The 22,515-nt window shown below is 38.6% G+C and overlaps 1 protein-coding gene and 1 non-coding gene across 2 annotated transcripts in view; one reads left to right on the top strand and one right to left on the bottom strand.

The window, feature by feature from the left end:
* Positions 1-22,515, bottom strand: part of Arih1 (ariadne RBR E3 ubiquitin protein ligase 1) — a 101,461-nt gene that overhangs the window by 71,808 nt on the left and 7,138 nt on the right. The gene's annotated exons all lie outside the window — the stretch shown is intronic.
* Trnag-acc lies at positions 21,360-21,432 on the top strand. Its single transcript has one exon. It is a non-coding gene; the product is annotated as a tRNA-Gly (tRNA).

The raw sequence follows: 22,515 nt of genomic DNA on the forward strand, positions 1-22,515 counted from the left end.
ATAGCTCAAACAAAGCACGTGCTGCTGGTGGGGAGGCTGCAGGTAGGATGTACAATTAAAAAAAGGACACTTGGTGCTGCTGGGTTCAGTTCCCAGGACCCACATGGCAGCTCACAATGGCTGGCCTGTAACCCTAGTTCCAGAAGATTCAATGCCCCTCTCCTGTATACAAGCAAACAAAATATAACCAAAAAACCTACAAATAGAAGATAAGTGCTATCAATTAGTATATAATAATTTGATTTCTTAGCTGGTTAGTGGTGACACACACCTTTAATCCCAGCACTGGTGGATCTCTGTGAGTTCAAGGACAGCCAGGGCTACATAGAGAAACCCTTTCTTGAGGGAGAAAAAATAAATAAATAAAAAATATATATATGTATTATTATATATCTTCTATGAAAATTTAACCGTATACCAATGGGAGTGTTAATTAACAGAATATATTTATATACAAAAAAAAAAAAAAAAAAAAAGTTCTTACTTGACACCAGAAAAACAAGCTCAAGATCTTAACATCTTATAACATCATTAAGAACCAGATAGCTGGACAGTGGTGGCGCACGCCTTTAATCCCAGCACTCGGGAGGCAGAGACAGGTGGATCTCTGAGTTCGAGGCCAGCCTGGTCTCCAAAGCGAGTTCCAGAAAAGGCGCAAAACTACACAAGAGAAACCCTGTCGGGGGGGGGGGGGGGGGGGGGGGGGGGGGGACACGACCAGATCAATCACCTCCAGCACAGCAGCACAGAGTGAAGTGAGCACAGCATGAAGGGTTGCATGTGGCCCTTTTTCCTAGGAGGCTGGGAATATAGTTCCGTGGTAGAGTGCTGCTTGTGCAAGGTCCCGGGTTTGATCAGGAAGTAGGAAAGGAGAAGGGGGGATCTATTTTCAGTCCCAATTCCACATGATAAGCCAGTGCTTAAGCTACCAGTAAGCTATAACTCAGTGTCCATCTACTTAATAACAAATTTTAACAGTATCTTTATCAGTCTTTCACAAATATAATTTTCCCTAATATCTTTCCCATTGCAAAAAATAAAAATACAGAATTCAGTGATTAATATCAAGGGGGCAGGCTAGAGATGGCTCAGTGGTTAAGAAAGAGCACTGGCTACTCTTAGAGAAGACCCAGGGGTTCAGTTCTAGCATCCACCTGGTGACTCACAAACAACTACAACTCTAAGTTCCAGAGGATCCAATGTTCTCTTCTGACATCCATGGGCTTCTGCACAGAGGTGGTACACATACATAAACCCTGTTACAGACATACACAAGTAAAAGAAATACTTTTTTTACAGAAATCATAAGGCTGGAGAAATGGAGGAGGGGTATAAAGCACTTACTGCTCTTCCTGAGGCAGAGCTGGGTTCAGTTCCCAGCACCCACATGGAAGTTCACAACCTTCTGTAACTCAAAAGGATTCATTCTCTTCTGATCTCTGAGGGTTCCTGAAGCTATGCAGTGTGCATATAATCACAAGGACTCACATAAATATAAAAAATAATCTTTTTTTAATAAAAGAACACATGGCATATAGCCAACATATGTTTTCTAGGTTATTTCGAAAAATGTTATCAATAAATCATATTGGATCAAATAACTGTTTTGAATTATTTTAGTGAATCGCTTTATAACTAACACACTATCTAAATCTTTTTAAAATTTTATTACATTAGAAAGATTGTGTATGTGTTGTGGCAGTCAGAGGACAATGTACAGAGTACGTTCTCTCCTTCCACCATATGATCCTAGGGACCAACCAGCTGGTGGGGCTTTGGCAGTAGGTGCCTTTTCCTGCTGAACTACCTTGCTGGACCAAGTTTTACATTTTTGTCTTACCTCAGTTACCTCTAGTTTTAAATCTCTGTCTTACCAATAGAGTTTTTTGTTTGTTTGTTTGTTTGCTTTTAAGATGGGCTATCACTATGTAACCCTGGCTATCAAGGAATTCACTATGTAAACCAGACTGTCCTCCAACTAAAGGACTTGCCTACGTCTGCCTCCAGTGCTGGGATTGTTCACCACACCCAGCTTTGATTTAAGAACAAGGTATCTCTGTAAGCCCTGGAACTCACTCTGCAGAACAGGATGGCCTAGACCTCACAGAGATCTTCCTGACTCTGCCTCCCACATGCTGGGATTAAACTGCACACCACTACATCTGGCTTCAGCTTTGATTTCTAATCTTATAAGGCAATCATTTTAATCTTTTTAAGTTTGTTTCTTCTAGTATGTTTCCATCTTCAATAATATGCTTATAATCTCAACTATTACTTTCCATTATAGATATTATCTATCAACATCCTAGCGGATTGCACCTCCCCTAGTCTTTCTTGGAAATTTCAGTCATAATTTTTAATTAAACTGCATCCACTGTTTTTTAAAATTCAACTAACAGGGGTTGGGGATTTAGCTCAGTGGTAGAGTGCTTGCCTAGCAAGTGCAAGGTCCTGGGTTCAGTCCTCAGCTCTGGGAAAATAAATAAATAAATAAATAAATAAATAAAGAAAGAAAGAAAGAAAGAAAGAAAGAAAGAAAGAAAGAAAGAAAATTCAACTAACAGAAATGGGGGGGGGGCGACTATCAAGCAGTAATAGGATTCCAGCAAAGATACAAATAGACCCTAAGTTTTTCTACTTCAGAGAGTGCTAAAAGTTTACCTAACACAGTGAACCACAAGATTCACAAACATCTCTTTGGAATACCAAGGATACACAACCTAGAGAAAATCTCAGGAAGACACACAACAACCAGATTATTGCCAATTTTATCTGCAACAATACAGACAGAAGGCAGTGTCTCCCACAAAGATTCCAATCTATAGTTTTCTGTCTAGACAATCTCACAATCACACTTGAAAGAATTATCAGGGTCACAATGAATAACATCTCTGAAAACTTTTGAAGTTAGATTTAAGGTAAGTAGACTTAAACATTAAATCTAAGCATCAAAGGACATGACAGACACAGGACAACCATGCTGATAGATAAGGAGAAAGGGTTCCCAGTAGAGTGCAAGTAAATTCAACTGAACTCAACCCATGAGCACACTACGCCCAACACCTGGCTGCTACGTATGTTAGAGGAGAGCTAGAGGTATCACTCAACGTGAACAAACCTTGGATTCAAACCCAGCACAAACACACAAAAAAGTAGTAAGGGTCTAGAGATGGCTCGGTGGTTAAAAGCACTACCTACTTTTCCAGCAGACCCAGGTTCAATTTCCAGCACCTACAACTGTCTTTAACTCCAGTCCTGGAGGACCTGATGCCTTCTTCCAGCCTCCATGAGCACCAGGAATGCACATGGTGCACAGACATGCATGCAAACAGAATGTTTACCAATACACATAAATTTTAAAAAGTAATGACCATAATATACTTGATTATAATTTGCTGTAAGAATGACATTAAATAATGTTTTTAAACGTTAATGGTATCACTTGAACTCAAGCTAGGACTAAAGATACACACACACAAACACACACACACACACACACCCATACACCCATACACCTTAGTTGGCATACTACTTGCCTAACATGCACAGAGCCCTGGGTTCAAACAATCCCCAGCACTACATAAAATCAGAAGAATAGTGCACACCTGTACTCCAAACCTGTAGTTGCTGCACACAATAGAAGCAGAAGGAGCAAGGTCATGACCTTGGCTACAATACGTCAGAAGCTGTCTCAAAAACAAAACAAAACAAACATTTAACCTATAAGCAATTTAATAAAATTTGTCCTAAGATTTTGATTTAAAAAGTAACATTAAGGCTGGGCGGTGGTGGTGCACGCCTTTAATCCCAGCACTTGGGAGGCAGAACCAGGTGGATCTCTGTGAGTTCGAGGCCAGCCTGGTCTACCAAGTGAATTCCAGGAAAGGTGCAAAGCTACACAGAGAAACCCTGTCTCGAAAAACCAAAAAAAAAAAAAAAAAAAAAAAAAAAGTAACATTAAGTAGGATTTCCAAAGATGGTAGAACAAAAGTGGAATAGAGAAAGAAAAAAGGAAAGGCAGAATGCCAACAAAAGATACAGAAAAGAAATAGAGAAGTAACTCGATTTTTGTTCCTATTTGTGTCCATAGGCATCTGTCTTTACTTTCTGGCTGAAGAAAAGAACTATGATAACTATCATACATTAAGAATTTAGTAAGTGGGGCTGGAGAGATGGTTCAGCAGTTACTTCCAGAGGACCTAGGTTCCATTCCTGGCTGCTGTGGATATCACTCTGTGTAAATAAAGTTCTGATTGGCCAGTGGTCAGGCAGGAAGTATAGGCGGGACAAGAGAGAAGAGAATTCTGGGAAGTAGAAGACTGGAGAGGGACACCGCCAGCCGCTGCCATGAAAAGCAACATGTAAAGACACCGGTAAGCTACAAGCCATGTGGCAAAGTATAGACTAACAAAAATGGGTTAATTTAAAATAGAAGAAACAGATAGCAAAAAGCCTGCCACGGCCATACAGTTTCTAAACAATATAAGTTTCTATATGCTTTCTTGGTTATGTCTGAGAGACTGTGGGACTGATGGGTGAGAGAGATTTGTCCTGACTTGGCCAGGCAGGAAAACTCTAACTACACCTGGCACCCAAATGTCATCACACAACCGCCCAGAACTCCAGTTCCAATATCTTATGCCCACTTCTGGCCTCCATGAGCACCAAGGAGACATATGTAGGCAAAACACCCATACACATTTAAATAAATAAATTTTTTCAAGAAAAGAATTCATTAAGATAGGTATAAAGCCACACAACAAGGTGAAAGTAGTGATTTGTGCCTATAATCCCAGCATTTGGGAGGTAGAATGAGGATTGGGAACTCAAGGTCATTTTTAGTTACATAGGAAAATTGGTGTGTGTGTGTGTGTGTGTGTGTGTGTGTGTGAAGGATATAAAATAGAATTTTGGATAAATATAAATTAAAACAAAGCAGAACTTTATCAGACTAATACAAATCTGAAAATGTGTAAGATCCACCAACAAGAGAAACTAACAAAACAGAGCACTGGTATAAACAACAACTTAAAAAAAAAATCAGCTTTACTTATAAAATTTAATAGAAAACATATATAATGGAATGAACTAAATGGTTAACAACTAGACAAATGAAAAAACCAATGTAAAGTGTGCAGCAAAGATGAGAAACTAATGCAGTAATATAAGAAAACACTGTAATAACTGTTAAATCTACAGTATACTGTCAAATGAAAAACAAGAAACTTAGAAATAAGATGCTATTTCAACAGAAAGAATAAGCACACATATGATTCAGTTGTAGATTTAATGCATTGACGGGACTGGAGACAAAGCTCAGTGGGGGTGTCCCTGTCTACCATGCACAAGATAAAAGTCAATCACCAGCAAACAAAAACTAAAATAATGTAAACAGAATCGTGAATCTAAAATTAACTGAAATCAAGAAAATGCTATTTTAAAAAATCATGAGCAATAATTTAGTTTAAAAAAATTTAGTTTAAAAAATGTTTTTTAAGCCAGGTGGCAGTGGCACACCTCTGAGTTCAAGGCCAGCCTGGTCTACAGAGTGAGTTCCAGGACAGGCACCAAAACAACACAGAGAGACCCTGTCTCGGACCCCCCCACCCACTCAAAAAAAAAAAAAAAATCACAGCTTTACTCTTATCTTGAATCAATTTTTCGTAACATAAAGACATAAATTAATTAAACTGTGTCAAGTTACACAATTTTTTTTACATTTACTTATGAACAGAGGGCACTAATGTGCCACAGTGTACATATGGAAGTCAAAGGACAACTTTTCAGAAAACAATTTTCTCCTTCCACACTATCAGTCCTAAGGATCAAATTCAGCTCATCAAATTTGGTGGCTATCTCACCAGGCCACAATATTCATTCTTATTAATGTAAACTAATTGTACAAAATAATGAATTCCATTGTAACATTTTCAGGCATGCATATAATGTATATGAATCATACCTACTCCTACATTACCTCTACCCTCCTCTCCCACAATGCCCTATTCTTCCCTAATGATCATTCTGTTGTCAGAGGATTTTTTTCCTTTTTACAGATCCCAATGCATTTTTGAAGAGAAAAGTGAAAAACAGAAATTATAGGTTGTTTTTTTTTTTTAAGATTTATTTCACACACAAAGAAAGATTTATTTAATGTACTTTGGTGTTTTGCCTGCATGTTATGTCTATGAGGGTGTCAGACCACCTGGAACTGGAGTTACAGATAATCATGTGTGTGCTGGAAATTGAATCTGGATCCTCTCGAAGAGCAGTCAGTGCTTTTAACCTCTGAGCCATCTCTCCAGCTCCCAGAAGTTGTTTAATAGTGTTACTGCCAGGATCAGATCCTAGACTTTACATTCACAATCTTTTTTTAATTTTAATTTATTTTTATTTCATGTACACGGGTGTTTGCCTATATGTATGTCTGTATGAGGGTGTCAGATCCTCTGGAACTGGACTTACAGACAGTTTAAGCTTCCAGGTGGGTGCTGGGTATTTAACCCAGGTCCTCCGGAAGAACAATCAATGCTCTTAACTGCTGAATCATCTTTCCAATCCCACAATTTTTTTTTAAATTCTGCTTTGAGGTACTAGGTTTCAGAATTTTAAAGAAATTGTAGATTTGTGGCATATGCTTTTTTAATGCCCCATACTATAGAAGTTAAAAATAAAGGTTTGTGATTTTAAAAACTATGAAGTACCTAAAATACAACTGAAAGGATGAATTATAAATATGAAAGCAAAAAAGTTAACCAAGATCCAAGAGGACAATTTAAACCCAAATTTTATTTTACAGCACTTAATTCAAAACACTCTTTCTAGGGTATGCTATGAAGTTTCACTTCAAAATATGCTTCCACACTAGATCTCCTCAATACAAATATACTGTTCATTACAGTATTAACTAACCACCACCATCCAGCCTTTAGACCCAAAACTCATGCCAAGGACATTTAAATATTCAGTTTTACAGTCATTTTGAAAGCTTAGCAATCTTCACTGACGATCAAATACACATTTTTATCTACTTTTTTATTTGGGAAGTCATAAGGAGCAACTATTAATCTATCCCGAAAAAAAAGCAAATCATTTCCCTTTCAGAAACAAAACATAATGAAATAATGTCATCATTGAACTATACCTACAGTACCTTACTTTACAGCCAACTCTACAACAATCTTTCTGTACTGTATAGTTTAAGGTTTTTGTTTGGGGAAGTGTTTTGGAGTGCTGGGGACCAAAATCCAGTGCTGTATGCATTCAAGGCAAGTGCTATTATACCACTGAGCCCTAGCTTAAAATTTAAGTTCCTAAAAATTACCTGTAACTTGGGCTTTAGAAGGCACTATTAAAAGGCTATTTTTCTTTCATTCTAATTCTATTTAATAGCAACAGCAGAAACAATCAGGAGCTGCTACTGCAATTGCTGTTGTATAGCATATCTATATTACAAATATTTAAATAGAATCCCTTACAGTTTTTCAGAGACATTAGCAAAAAAAAACCTGCATGACGCAAGATTGCTTTTGTCATATACACAAGCAAATCATCCATCTTTTCTGGTTCTCCTGTTTCTAAAATGGGAACCTTTTTCAATATAATTTCCCAAAAATCAACCTGGTCTATGAATCAAGCTAATACTAACACACACACCATTAAATCCTCTTCAATCACTCAATATTTCTAACAAAGATACTAGTAAGTACCTATTTACTTATTAATCTATATGCCAAGTAGCAGGCTTCTGTTTAAATAAAGTAAGCTAAGGGTGTAACTCAGCGGTAGCCTTACAATACACATATATGCTATGGACGTAGCCCCAACACCACAAAATAAATCTGTGCTCTTTACAAATCATTTAGATTTGCTTTCCTAGAACAGGCTTTCCCATAAAGGTGAGCAGAATAAATGCTGGGCCTTTAAACAATGAAGTACTTGCTGCTGATGTGTGTGTACACTTAATGATCCTTTAATGACTTGTCTTTTGAATGATTCTGTCCTACCTTTGCTGCTGCAGCCCGCCTGTCCTTTGCATCACTGAATTCAAACTTCTGGAAGTACCCAATATGCACTGTAACAGACAGATGGACAGATCAATGGGCCACAGCGGCAAAGGCCAGAGACACAGACTTGATAAATTAAAGTCAAGGTATACCAAGGGGAGGGAAAAACCAAAGAGGGGTGGTAATATGCCTCTATTCTATAGCAAAATTATTGAGCTTGAAGTCTGTAATCGTCCCATACTTAATATTCTATCTTATTCTTTTGAAACTGAGCCTCATGTAACCCAAGCTAGCCTGACCTGAACTTCTGACCCTCCTCTCCCCACCTTCCCAGTACTGGGGTTGTAGGTGTGTGGCATCATGTATGGTTTTATGCAGTGCTGAGAATTGAGCCCCAGGGCTTTGTGCGTGCACTCTACCAACACGGCTACACCCGAGACCAAAATAAGTATTCTTAATTACAAATTATTTCCCACAAGTACAGTAAATCCATCAGTATTTTTAATGCCAATAACAGTTAACAGATCTAGCAGGCACTTTCATAACCCTGCCTGTTTCTTCATACACAACAAGTTACCATATCTAAACTTTCTATACCAAAGCTAAACTGTCAAATTACTATATGCCAAAAATTTCTACTGTTAACATTAACATCTTTATAATTAGAGTATACTTAAAAATCACAAAATAAAACACATAATTTAGCATTTTATCATTTTATATTTTGTTTTACTATGTAAGTATGACTGCTAGCACAGCTACAAAAAACTACTTTGAAGGTTCAAAACAGTATATGGTGGGGGCACTGTGGTACTTGGAATGTAATTGGCCCCCATGAATTCAGCACTATTACGAGGTGTGGCCTTGTAGAAGTAGGTGTGGCCTTATTAGAAGAAGTGTCACTGTGGGGGCAGGTTTTGAGGTCTCCTATGCCCAAGCTATGCCTAGTGTAGTTCACATCCTGTTACCTTCCTATCAAGGTGTAGAATTCTGAGCTCCTTCTTTCTCCAGCACCATGCCTGCCTGCACTGTCACCATGTCCCACCATGATAATGGACTAATCCTCTGAACTGTGGTCATGGCATCATGGTCAAGGATACAGGCACCAAGGCCCATTATGTTACAACAGCAAAGCATTTATATATAAAACTCTGAAGTGAATTTTTAAAAGCTAAGTAGAATCTGACCTATAACTTCAAGTTCATAATCACATTAAAAGGCTTGTACTTAAATACTCAAAATGCTAATTTAAGTCAGCCTCAGTGTTACACTGATAAAATTTTAGTCAGACAGTACCTTAAATGCCCATTTCACCTGTCTTCACCAAAAGCTTGTGCACAGGTAAAAGCAATAATTTAATCTTTTTTTTTTTTTCATGAACCTAAAATACAACACTTGCCAGGCGGTGGTGGAGCATGTCTTTAATAACAGCACTAGGGAGGCAGAGGCAGGCGGATCTCTGTGAGTTTAAAGTAGGCCTGGGCTACAGAGTGAGTTCCAGGAAAGGCACAAAGCTACACAGAGAAACCCTGTCACAAAAAACAACACAACAAAAACAAAAGGTTAAAGAAAGGAAAAGTTGCCAGACAGTGGTGGCACACCCCTTTAATCCCAGCACTCAGGAGGAAGAGTCAGGTGTGAGTTCAATCCCAGCATTTGGGAAGCAGAGGCAAGTGGATCTTTGTGAGTTCAAGGCCAGGCCAGCCTGGTCTACAGAGCAAGATCCAGGAAAGGCGCAAAGCTACACAGAGAAACAGAAACCCTTTCTTAAAAAAGGGTGTGATCTTAACTCAAGTCCTAGAAAAAGTCACACCTATGAAGATTCTGCAAACTGACTAGGACTTCCCTGGTTTTAGGGAATCAACAGTACAGACTAGGAACCAAAACTACCTTGAACTATCTTAAGGACTCTCATATCTATATAGATACTCTATATCTAACCAAATAATAGCCACTTATTACCCATGTCTATATCTGACTTAATATCCTCCTAGCTATCAGGTAAAATCTTTAGAATGTATTATAAATGAGTAATTAGCAGATCATTAGCTTCCATCAATCCAAAAGCTAAGACAGCACCTGAACTCTATGGCAGAGATTTCCCAGCTTTGATGTAACTCTTCTGAGTTCCCCATTAACATATGGCAAATGCACTGGCTTGGGGCTTACGTTTGTTCTGACTATAAAAAGTTCACATAAACATTTTCACAGTGGAACCTGTCATTCACAGTTACCTGAATCTGTAGTCTTTCATACCTAGCTTATACTATCTATCTCTCATTCTGGAGCAAGGTAATACTAACCAAAAACAATGCATGATCTTTGCCAAAAGACATGGAGGGACTGAGGATGTAACCTAGTGGTTAGGGAAGAAGGTGTTGCCTAGCTCTAAGTTCAATCCTCACTACACAAGAGCAAAACTACTTATTAGATAGCTGAAGAAACTTAAAATATGGTGTGTAATTTTTATGATTTATACCATAAAAATTAACTCTGAGATGGTTCGGGTGGTTTTTATTATATTCATTATGATGACAACCATTAATTTCAGAACATTTTATCACTCTAAAGATAAATCTAGTAATTACTAGCTGTCTTTTCCCATTCTCCCCCATCTAATCTCTGGCAATAACTGACCTAATACTCTACTTATTTACCTATTCTGGGCATTTTACAAATGATTGTAATGCAATTTAAGGTCTACTGTGCTAAGCTAATGCTGCTATTTAATTTTGGCTATCTAGGAAAACCAGCAAAGCAAGGAGCTTACAATGAATGGATAGCAAACAGATATGTTTCAGTGAGTGAACACAGAGTAACAATTCAGCCAAGACTATTATAATACTACTTAAACCTCAGGTTACACTATTATTTTTACAAATAAGGAAACAGTATTCAAAATGAACAGATACAAAACTGCACGTGATCAAAGACAAAACTGAAACTAAAGTTAACATTAAACTATGTCTTTTCTAATCAATTCACCATTTCTCACTAATTTTTAACCTTGTATTATGAATGCTATCTATCCTTTTTCATCCATTCCAGACTTTCTTTTTCTTGCCTAGATTAGTCTAATAGACTTCTCACTACACTTTTTTCTTTTATTCCCATGAACAGTGGCCAACAGGTACTTTTGTTTTTTGTTGTTGGTGGTGGTTTTTTTGTTTTGTTTTGTTTTCCCTGAGAAACCCTGTAGCTTTGGAGCCTGTCCTGGACTAGCTCTGTGGACCAGGCTGATCTTGAACTCATAGAGATCCACCTGCCTCTGCCTCCCAAGTGCTGGGATTACAGGCGTGCGCCGCCACCGCCCAGCTTGCCAACAGGTACTTTTGCACTAGTTCCACCAACGCTGAAATGGTTCAAGTTGTTTCACACAGCCTTAGGGAGTAAGTCTATCTCAAGAGTACTATCCTAAATCACAGGTCAGACTACCTAGGAATTGACTCTGCCCATCTCCTGTCATTCCAATTCCCAATCATTTAGAGTGACAGTTTCTTACTGTTCATTTACTACCCCGACCACTAATCACTCCTGCCTTTGTCTGCTGTCTCCTACTCTTTTTCTGTCTATTAAGTTATTAATCACTTTTCTTTTCCTTTCTTTCTTTCCTCTTCCCCCACTCCCAACTCTTCTTCCTTTCTGGAGTCAAATCATCTATCTCTATATAAACTCTAGCTGTCCTGGAACTCACAGATAAGACTGGTCTCAAACTCAAGAGATCTGCCTGCCTCTACCTCCAGAGAGCTGGAATTAGAGGTGTGCACATGCTCAGCTATCATTTTTTTCAGCTTTAACTCTTTCATGTTTGGCTGGATAATTCCATTGTTTGTTCCATTATTTCTGTATCTGGGCTTGTGGCTAATTTAGCAAGTAACTCAGGTTGGCCTCAAACTCAGAGTAATCCTCCTATTAGAATTATAGGCATGAGCCACAATGTCCTAGGTTTATTTTTAAATCAGGGTTATGAAGAAGAACTAAGTCATACTAGCATCAACATCCAACTTCTTGACTGTTTTGCTTGCACACAAGGAGAAAAATTAACCTGACTCAAAGTTTACATTGTACCAGGCAGTAGCGGCACAGGCCTTTAGTCCCAGCACTCAGAGGCAGAAGCAGGCGGATTACTGTGAGTTCCAGGCCAGCCTGGTCTACAGAGTGAGCTCCGGGACAGCCAGGGCTACACAGAGAAACCATCTTTAAAAAAAAAAAAAAAAAAAAAAAAATTCAAAGTTTGCACTACAACTTCAGTGTTCTTCACTTAACCTAGCTATAATCTCCAAGACACACAAAAACTTTTTTTTTAAATTCAGTCACCTAGTTAGTACTATTTAGCAACTGCTTTTATTTTTATAAATGCAGAGTCAGAAGTAAACAGAACTCAAAACTATTAATAAAACAGTTACACAAGATGAGTGACTTATTCACTGCTTACTGCAAAACCCACCAGTATCTGCAGCAAGATATAAACAAACAAGTCTGCCTTAGGTATTTGCCTGGCATTTACTGAACTGAGCATGGTGTCCATGTGCTGCTGTAGTGTTCTTTCTACCTTATGTGACGAATGCCTGAACAGACATGCACAGGCATGAATTCAAAATACGCAGAACAATCTTCCTAATCAACAAATTCTAAGAAGAAAGTTTTATTCTGGATTCTACCCCCCAAAAAATGTTAGTTGGATATAGTTTAAAGCATTGTATTCTCCAATGTGTTAAATAAGTCTTTGACAATTACAGAAAAACTTCTTATGAGGCAGGGTTACAAATTAGACTTTAATACTACAGGGAGACATTAGAGTACAGAAGAACTTAAGTCAAAGGTACTCAAACAAGAAAGTACACTCGCTTTTAAAAGCTGTGGAAGTTTATCAACAACAGGGAGGTAGTACTCCATAAATAGCCATCACAACCATGAAGAGAGCTCTTCAACCTGTTCATCTGACTACACGATAATCAAAACTTCTACTGACTCCAGCAATTAACCCAACATTGGGCAAGCTTAGTGTCATCCTAAACTTTTTAACTCTTGCTTAAAACCTACACTTCAACTTTTTTTTGTTTTAAGATTTTTATTTTATGTGCATTAGTGCTTTGCCAGCATATGTCTGTGTGAGGGTGCCAGATTTTCTGGAACTGGAGTTATAGACAGTTGTGAGCTGCCTTATAGGTGCTGAGAATTGAATCTGGGTCCTCTGGAAGAGCAGCCAGTGCTCTTAAGTGCTGAGCCATCTCTCTATTCCCTTTGTTCTGGGTTTTTTGTTTTTTTTTTTTTTTTTTTTTTTTTTTTTTTTTTTTTTTTTTTTTTTTTTTGAGACAAGGTTTCTTTGTGTAGCCCTGACTACTTCTACCCTGGAACTCGCTCTGTAGACCAGACTAGCCTCAAACTCAAGTGCTGGATTAAAGGTGTCTACCACCACACCCAGCTTACACTTTCTTATGATTAGTTAGAACACTTTGTGAATTTTGAAGTCCTATTTTTCACCACTCTGGCTTTAGTTGGATGAAATGCAACATTACTGATCCAGCTTCAGATACTGTCACATATTCTAAAGAACTGAGGAAAAGACAATGATGACAACCACCACCACATAAAATTGTAGGGCCAGTGAGAATTCAGTAGAAGGTGAAGAGGTGGCTCAGCAGGTAAGAACACTGGCTTCTCTACCAGAGGACCCAGCTTCCAGTCCCAGCACCCACAAAGAGGCTTTTAATTCTCTGTAACTTCAGTTCTAGGAAATTCGGCACACCTCTTCTGATCTCTGAGGACACCAAGTACACATGTGAGCACAGACATACATGCAGGCAAAACACTCAAGACACCATGAGTAGAGGAGTGAAGTTAAATAGTAACTAATGAGTTCATCTAAAGAGTTCTCTACAGGTCTCTGCTCTTGGGCCTGGGCAGAGGCTCGCCTGGTAAAGTATTGGCTATACAAATATGAGGACCTGAGTTTGGATCCTAAGCACAGGCATAAAAGTGGGGCATGGTAGCCTGCTTTTATTCCCAGCACTGAATGACAGAAACAAGAGGATGGGGGGAGCAGGAGGGCCAGGTAGCTAACTAGTGAGTGAGTTTTAGGCTCAATGAGAGACCCAACCTCATAAAAAGAAGGCCAAGAGATGGCTCAGCCATTAAAAGCATTTGTTGCTATGGCTGAGGATCCAGGTTTGATTTCCAGCACTCACATTGTGGTTTACACCATTCCTAACTCCAGTTCCAGATAAATAGATGTTTTCTGGTCTCTATGGACACCAGGCATGCAAGTGGTGCACATACATACATGAAGGCAAAACATTCATATGTATATAATAAACCCAAAATAAAAAAAAAAAAAAAAAAAGGTGGAGTGATGAAGGAAGACACCTCCCATCTTCTACACAGGCACCTGCACAACTCCATACATTGTATAAAATAAGCAGCATTCTCTCTTCTAAATAGAATTTCTCTGGCTGTGAAGTAGCAAAGTAGGAGAGGGTTTGTCTAACATGCACAAGGCTCTGGGTTGGATCCTCAGTAATGGTACCCACATTCACCAAAAAAGGAAGATTAGGTAATGAAAGAGAAAGCAAGTATTTCTTGTCTAGCACACTCATAACAATGTTTCAATGCTAGTCTTCCATTATCTTTTGGTACTTCTGTTGGAAAGAATGCTAGGCCTTATAGACCATGGTCTACATTTCAAACTTCAGACGTCATATTAAACTGTGGATGTTTTGCATGCCTGTATGACTGTGCACCATGTACATGCAGTGTACACAGAGAAGGGGGGGACAGTGTCCAATCCTCCAGGATTGGAATTACAGATGGTTGTGAGCCACCATGTGGGTGCTGGGAATTGAACTCGAGTTCTTTGGAAGAACAGTCAATGCTCTTAACCACTGAGCCATCTCTCCAGCTCCCCCCCCTTTTTTTATTGATTATGCATACAGTGTTCTGCCTGCATGCCAGAGAAGGCACCAGATCTCATTACAGATGGTTGTGAGCCACCATGTGGTTGCTGGGAATTGAACTCAGGCCCTCTGAAGAACAGCCAATGCTCTTACCGTCTTGAGCCAGAATCTCTCCATCCCCTAAACTTTGTGGGTTTTTTAAATGCTTATAATGGAATGAAAAGCAAAGCAATAAATGTTACAATCACAATTTGGGCTTGAAATTTCTTTCTTTTCAAGGCAGGGTCTCACCATGTAGCCTTTGCAGGCCTGGAGTTCAATATGTAGACCGGGCTGACCTTGAACTCATAAGAGATCCTCCAGTCTCTAATCTCTGAGTACTGAGATAAAGGGGTGTGCCACTACATACACATACATGGGCTGGCTTGAATTTTTCTTGAGAGTACGTATGTAAGTTGGGACTTCATGGTGCTGAAGAGCAAACACAGAGTCTTTAACATACTAGGCAAACACTAAACCCCTAATATATACTCAACTTTTTGGTTTTTTGAATCAGGGTTCCACTACATAGCTCAGGTTGACTCACTATACAATCCAAAATTTTTTTTCTAAACTGGTAATCCTCCTGCCTCTATATCCTGTGTGGTAGGATTACAGGTGTAGGCGTTAAATCTAGTTGAAAATGTAAATAAAATCTTAAATGGATAGACCTGTGACTCTATTCTACTCTATTTAGATTTACAGGTCACAGCAATAAGGTAACAACTTAATCCAATGACTAATTCTGTTCAAATCAGTCTAATGGGCACAGGAAGGAAAAAGGATAATTCTAGTCCAGCAACAATTTTCAATACAAGACAAAAGATTTGCAAAAGAGTTTATGACAACTTCGACAAGTCATTTAATTCCTCTAATCTTCAACTTCCTTATCCATGAAACAGTAAAATACCATCTATTCTTTTTTGTTTTTTTATTTGCTTGCTTTTTGAGATAGGGTCTCACTACATCACCCTAGCTGGTCTAAAACTCAGAGTGCTAGATTAAAGGTACACACCACTCCCCTGCCTGAGCTCATTATATTTTATTTTTTACTTAGATAATTTCAAGCAATATATTTTAATCATTTTCTTTCCCCTCCCAGATCTTCCCCTATCTTCTTATGCACCAATTTCATACCCCCCACCGTGTGTGTGATTGTGTGTGTGTGTGTGTGTGTGTGTGTGTGTGTGTGTGGTTGTTTTGAATTTTCTGATACCTCTTTGCATGTGTGTCCTACAGGCATTTGTATTTATGTGAACCTGTGCCTCTGGAGGCTTTGTAGTCATCATGCACCTTGTTTTTGGGGGCAGGGTCACCACTGGCCTGGAGTTCACCAACTGGCCAGCAAGCCACAGGGATCTACTTGATACCCACCCCAAACTCCCCAGTACTAATTACAAGCATGCATCACCATGCCCTGATTTTTCAATTTGAGTTCTAGGGATTAAATTCAGGTTTGAAAGGTAGCCAACCATTCAGCTGACCAAGCTCTATTATATCCCTGATTTCTAATATTTCTAAAAAGAGCCTTGTAACAACTGCTAACTGTGTCTAGTAAGACTTTACTATTTCCTAAATCTAACTGGTCCTTTTAGAAAGCAAGATTGCAATGGGCCAATATCCAAGAAAGTGACCCACACCAGAATTGTCATCTTGAGAAAAATTGCATTTAAGGAACTGGGAACATAGTTCAGAACCCTGCAACTAACTTAACAAATAAACACAAACTAGAAGTTTAGGTCCCTGGCATAGGGTGGAATACTAAGACTCTTAACTTTGGAAACCAAGTAAAACCAAGCCCAGAAACAGAGAACCACCACATGTATAGGACACACATGTATAAATGTGGGCACAGTAAGTTCTAAGTTACTGCTTTTATTAACAAGTTGTATCCAGGCCACTCTGCTTTCCTACAGTTTGGACTCTGGAAAGAAAAGGAATATCCTTAGCTCATCTTTGCATAGCTACTACTGTGCACATATATCAGGAGAAACATATGGACTTAAAGGCTAATTATAGATTTGGCAGACCATGAGGCATGAGGATTACATGGTAATTTCAGAGACAACAAAATCCACAAAAGTCAAATTAAAGACAAACAGTGGCCTAAGAAAAGCCAGACAACAATCCAGAAGTCAATGTGATGGGCATAGAAAACAGCTTCGGTAACAAGAACTGAGGCTGATGACCCTTCCAGCTGAAGTGACTTCCCCCCATCCCCACTCCTCAAAGGACCTTTCTCAGTACTTCTGGGAGCAAGCAACTTGACCATCTATCACAGAAGGTTACTGCTAAGAGACAGCATGGTAGATGTGACCTAACTACCCCAAGGTGTTCACATTCTAATACCTAGAGTCTGAGACTATACAATAATGCAAAAAGACATTAATCTTGCAAACGGAAGATCAATACACAGCTGACCTTCATGTAAGATTATCCTATAATATGCATGTTAGTCCTTTAAAAATGGGGGAAAAAAAAGATGCAGAATCAGAAATCTGAAGATATTCTGATGCTGGAGGACGGAACAAAGTCTCAAGCCAAAGAATTAGATGGTATCTAGAAGTGAAAAAGGACAAAAATCAAACAAAAATTTCCCCTCAATCTTGAAAAAAAAAAAAAAAAAGGCTGATGACACCCAGATCTTTAGCCTACTGAAATCCAATTAAGACTTCTGATTTTCAGTATTCCTTAATAATGAAGTTGTGTCACTAAATTTGTAATTTATTAGAGCAACAGTAAGAAAATACACATGCCAAGTGGTAGTGGCAAACACTGCTGTGGGATATCTTTCTGTATGCTATGAATGTGTGTTGCTCTGATTGATTGATAAATAAAGATGCATAGGCCTATGGCAAGGCAGGATAAGGTTAGATGGTGCATTGGAACTAAAGAGGAAGAAGGGTGGAGTCAGAAGAGATGCCAGCATGCTGCCAAAGGAACAAGATGCCAGCAGACCGGTAATGCCACGACCATGTGGCAACATATGGATTAATAGAAATGGGTTGAGTTAAATTATAAGAGCTAGCTAGCAAGAAGCCTGACCCATAGGCCATACAGTTAATAATTAATATGAGCCTCCAAGTGATTTATAAGTGGCTGTAGGACCTTGGGGCCAGGCGGGACAAGAAACTTCCCCCTACAAAACACCCTTAATCCCAGCACTTAGGAGGTAGAGGCAGTCTGGACTACAGAACAAGTTCCAGGAGAGGCTCCAAAGCTACACAGAGAAACTCTGTCTAAAACCAAACAAAGCAAAAAGTTACTAAATGATTAGTATCCTAGAGAAAATGGGGCAAAGCACAAAAATACCTGAGACGGTATTGGTAGAACACTGTAATTTACACCAATGAATCAAACAGAAGGCCTGGCATGGGACACACCTATAACCCCAGCATTTGGAGGCAGAGCAAGAGAATCACTGCAAGTTCCAAGCCAACCAGAGTTATATACACAGTGAAACCCTGTCTCAACATTACAAAACAAAACAACAAATAGAATTAGAACTGGCAGCTATAATACCTTCCTCTGGAAGAACAGTCAGTGAACTTAATCACTTAGTCATGTCTCCAGCTCCCTAAAATGCTAGAGGTTTTTTGTTTTATTTTGAAGTTCTTTGCGTTTTAAGCACTTGTATTGAAGTTCCGTTGTTAGCAAGGTATGATTATGGCCTATAACCCCAACAATGTTGGAGTGTTGAGGCAGTAAAGATCACAAATTCAAGGAAAGCTTGTGTTAGATAGCAAGTTAAAGCTTATCTGAGCTACATACAGAGCAAGACTTCCTCTCTAAATAAATGAAATGAAATGAAATGGAGCCATGGCTGGGGATGTACCTGAGGATGGAGTGCTTGCTTAGCAAGTGCCAAGGCCCTGGCACCACATACACACAAAAGATTTCCAAACAATGACTGTGTTGTTTTGAGTTCCATTGTGAAAATTTTCTTCTCTTATTTTAAAACTATGTGTTATTTTTTTCCTTAGCTGAACATTTTGGTACACGCCTTTAATTCCAACACTCAGAAAGCAGGGACAGGTGGATCTTTTTGAGTTTGAGGACAGTCTGGTATACATAAAGTTTCAGGACTGCCAACACTACATAAAGAGACTCTTATCTCAAAATAAAATTACAAAAACAGAACTTCCTTGTCCTCAAAATTAAATAAATAAATAAATAAATAAAAATAAAAATCAGTAAGCCTAGCCAGTATTTCCTTTGTGTTTATCCATGAGATAACATCAGATTTTTTTTTAACTGTGGAGATAATGTCTCTTTATTAGTTTTGGAAACTCTACTCATCTGTTGTGAAATATTAGTTGAACATGTGTTACATTTATTTTATGCTGTGGAACATTTGTTTAGTGATGATGTAAAGATGTGCTGCATTCTTTTATGTTGCATTTAACTCTGTGAAGCTGTGTTACTTGGCCTGTCTAAAACACCTGATTAGTCTAATAAAGAGGTGAACAGTCAACAGCTCGGCAGGAGAGAGAAATAAGAGGGGCCGGCAGGCGGAGACAATATGAAGGGGAGCAAATGGAGGAGCAAAAATGGAAGGGAGGAGGATGACAAGGGCCAGCCACCCAGCCAGACATGGAATAAGAAGGAAACAAAAAATACACAGAAAGAGAGAAAAATAAAAGCCCAGAGGCAAAAGGTATACAGGATAATTTGAGGTAAGAAAAGCTGGCCAGAAATAAGCCAAGCTAAGGGCAGGCATTCATAAGAAAGAAGGCTCCGTGTATTTATTTGGGAGCTGGATGGCAAACCCCCAAAAAGTCAAAGAATAAAGAATAAAGAGAAAAAACAACAATAAAAACAACTACAATCATCCTTTACTTAGGTTCTTCTGAGGCTCTAGTCAAACATATATCAGCACTTTTTGTCAGTTCTTTGTTTACTGGTCTTCATGTTATCCTCATCCTTTTCTCCACGCTTCACTCATTAATTTCTACTGACCTCTTTTGTCTAATGTGCTATTAAATGCACCTTAATTAGTGCTTAATTTTAGATACTGTAATTTCCATTTTAGTTCCAGGGGATGAGAAGCCCTCTTCTGGCATCTCTGGGCACATGGTACACAGACATGTACATAGGGAAAAATTCATAGTATTTTTTTAAATTATCAAGATTTTGTATTTAACAGGTTGGGATACAGTTCAGTGACAAAAATGAATGTCCCCACTGTCCTCCCCCCAAAAAAGGAGGTAAAATAAAACTAATTATAAAAAAAAATTTTATTGGTGTTGATCTCAAACCAAGTATTCTTCTGAGCACTGCTACTACAACAATAAATAAAATTAATGAAAATCCCTTTCGCCTAGTCATTTCACTTCGATATCCAGAACACCAAAAAACTAAGTATGTTAGCTCCTTAAAACTTTCAAGAATTCCATCCCATCCTAACCACCTCTGGAAATACTGGTTTGTAACATGTATATCTTCCAAATGTTGATGTATTTCTATTTATATAGTATATACCATCAGAAAGTTTTCCTAGGATGCTGTTTCACACAGGCAGGTAAAGCTTCTCAAAATTCTAAGTCACATAAAACTCAAATTTTATCATCAGCAACATTTTAGCTGTTCTCCTTGAAATAAATGGCTGATTAGAGAAACATCACATGAAGCTAGTGGTGGTAATGGTAGTGGTGGTGATACACCTCTTTAATCTCAGCACTTGGAAGGCAAGCGAATCTGTGAATTCAAGGAGAGCCTGGTCTACAAAGCAAGTTCTAAAACAGCCAGAGCTACACAGAGAAATTCTGTTTAAAAAAAAAAAAATGTATCATGTGTGACAAATATCTAAATGACTTTTCTAGTAAAAATGTCCCATCAACATTTAACTCACAAGTCTAAAGTGAAGCACATTTTTCTTTGTTTCAGACAACCATCATACTTTAGACTGCAAAGTGTTTTATGCATATTTCTCATTTGATCCCACAAACTGAGAAGATGTGCATTTAAGGCATATTCAAACTAGCAAGCCAGGTCTGGTGGCATACACACTTGTAATCCCAGCACCAGAAAAGCTGAAGGGAAGAGAAACGAGTTTCAAGCCAGTACGGACCACATAGTGAGTTCCAGACTAACTTGGACTATGCAATACTAAGAATCTGTCTCAAATACAAACAACAACATAAACTGGTGTCACATTTACTGTCTCATTTAGAATAAGTGAAACTGTGGTAGTGAAAAACACAATGACTATTGCTAAACTAGTCTTGCTACGTACCTGGTTTTATCCATCTATTGCTTCTACATCATGAATACAAATGTCAAAACACTTATAAAAAGAAATAATAATGCCTTTGTCAAACAGCTTGATTCTTTGTAGATGAGTCTTTGAAAATCAACACTGAAGTAAATCAACTGGTAATACCATTATGTCAATTCACATAAAGGGGCCAAAGAACTGGGGTTGGGGATTTAGCTCAGTGGTAGAGCGCTCGCCTACCAAGCGCAAGGCCCTGGGTTCGATCCCCAGCTCAAAAGGGGGGGGGGGGCAAAGAACTAACTACACACAAGTAAAGTATAAAAGTTATGGGTTGGGGATTTAGCTCAGTGGTAGAGTGCTTGCATAGCAAGCCCAAAACCCGGGTTTGATCCTCCACTCAAAAAAAAAAAAAAAAAAAAAAAAAAAAAAGTACATCGCCTTGAGGGTGTGGGGATGGAGTTACATCTAAAAGAAATAAATAATAAATAAAAAAGGTTACATCTAAAAAGGCCTTTAAGCTAAAGGTGGTGTAAGCCTTTAAACCTAGAACTCAGGAGGCAGAACTACACAGCTCTCTCTGAGTTCAAGGACAGCCTGGTCTACATAGCAAGTTTCAGGCCTATCAGGGCTACATGGTAAGACCTAGTATCAAAAAAAAGAAAGATAGAAAGAGGGGGAGGGAGAGGGAGGAAGGAAGGAAGGAAGGAAGGAAGGAAGGGAAACAAAGATTAAATAGGGTTTTTTTAGTTTGTCCTCTTAGGCGTGATAGCATATCTAATCCCAGAAGAGGTCGGCCTGGTCTTCTAAGTAAGTTCCAGGACAGCCAGAGCTACAAAGAGAAACCTTGTCTCAAAGAACCCAATAAACAAGTTAAAATAAATAAATGTTTGTCCTCTTACAGTTTAAACATTGCTTATAGTCCTACATTATCACATCTGCAGCATACAGAAGTAATAAAATAATTTACTAGCTGGGCAGTGGTGGCACAGGCCTTTAATCCCAGCACTCGGGAGACAGAGGCAGGAGGATCTCTGTGAGTTCGAGGCCAGCCTGGTCTACAGAGTGAGATCCAGGACAGGCACCAACACTACACAGAGAAATCCTATCTTAAAAAAACAAAACAAAACAAAAAGAACAACAACAAAAAAAGACCAAGATAGATAGATAAGGTAAGGAAGTATTTACCAGTTAAGTACAAACTTCAAAATATTTACCTAGTGTTTTCCTGTCAGACTGTGTAAGTACACTCACCCTCAAAGCCATCACATTTAGCCAACAAGACTTAGATAGATATGTAGGCACACACTCCTACACATACAGGCAACATTGCCTCACCCATACCTGGGAATACATACATACA

This window comes from Onychomys torridus, chromosome 7, assembly GCF_903995425.1.
Source record: "Onychomys torridus chromosome 7, mOncTor1.1, whole genome shotgun sequence".
NCBI lineage: Eukaryota > Metazoa > Chordata > Mammalia > Rodentia > Cricetidae > Onychomys > Onychomys torridus.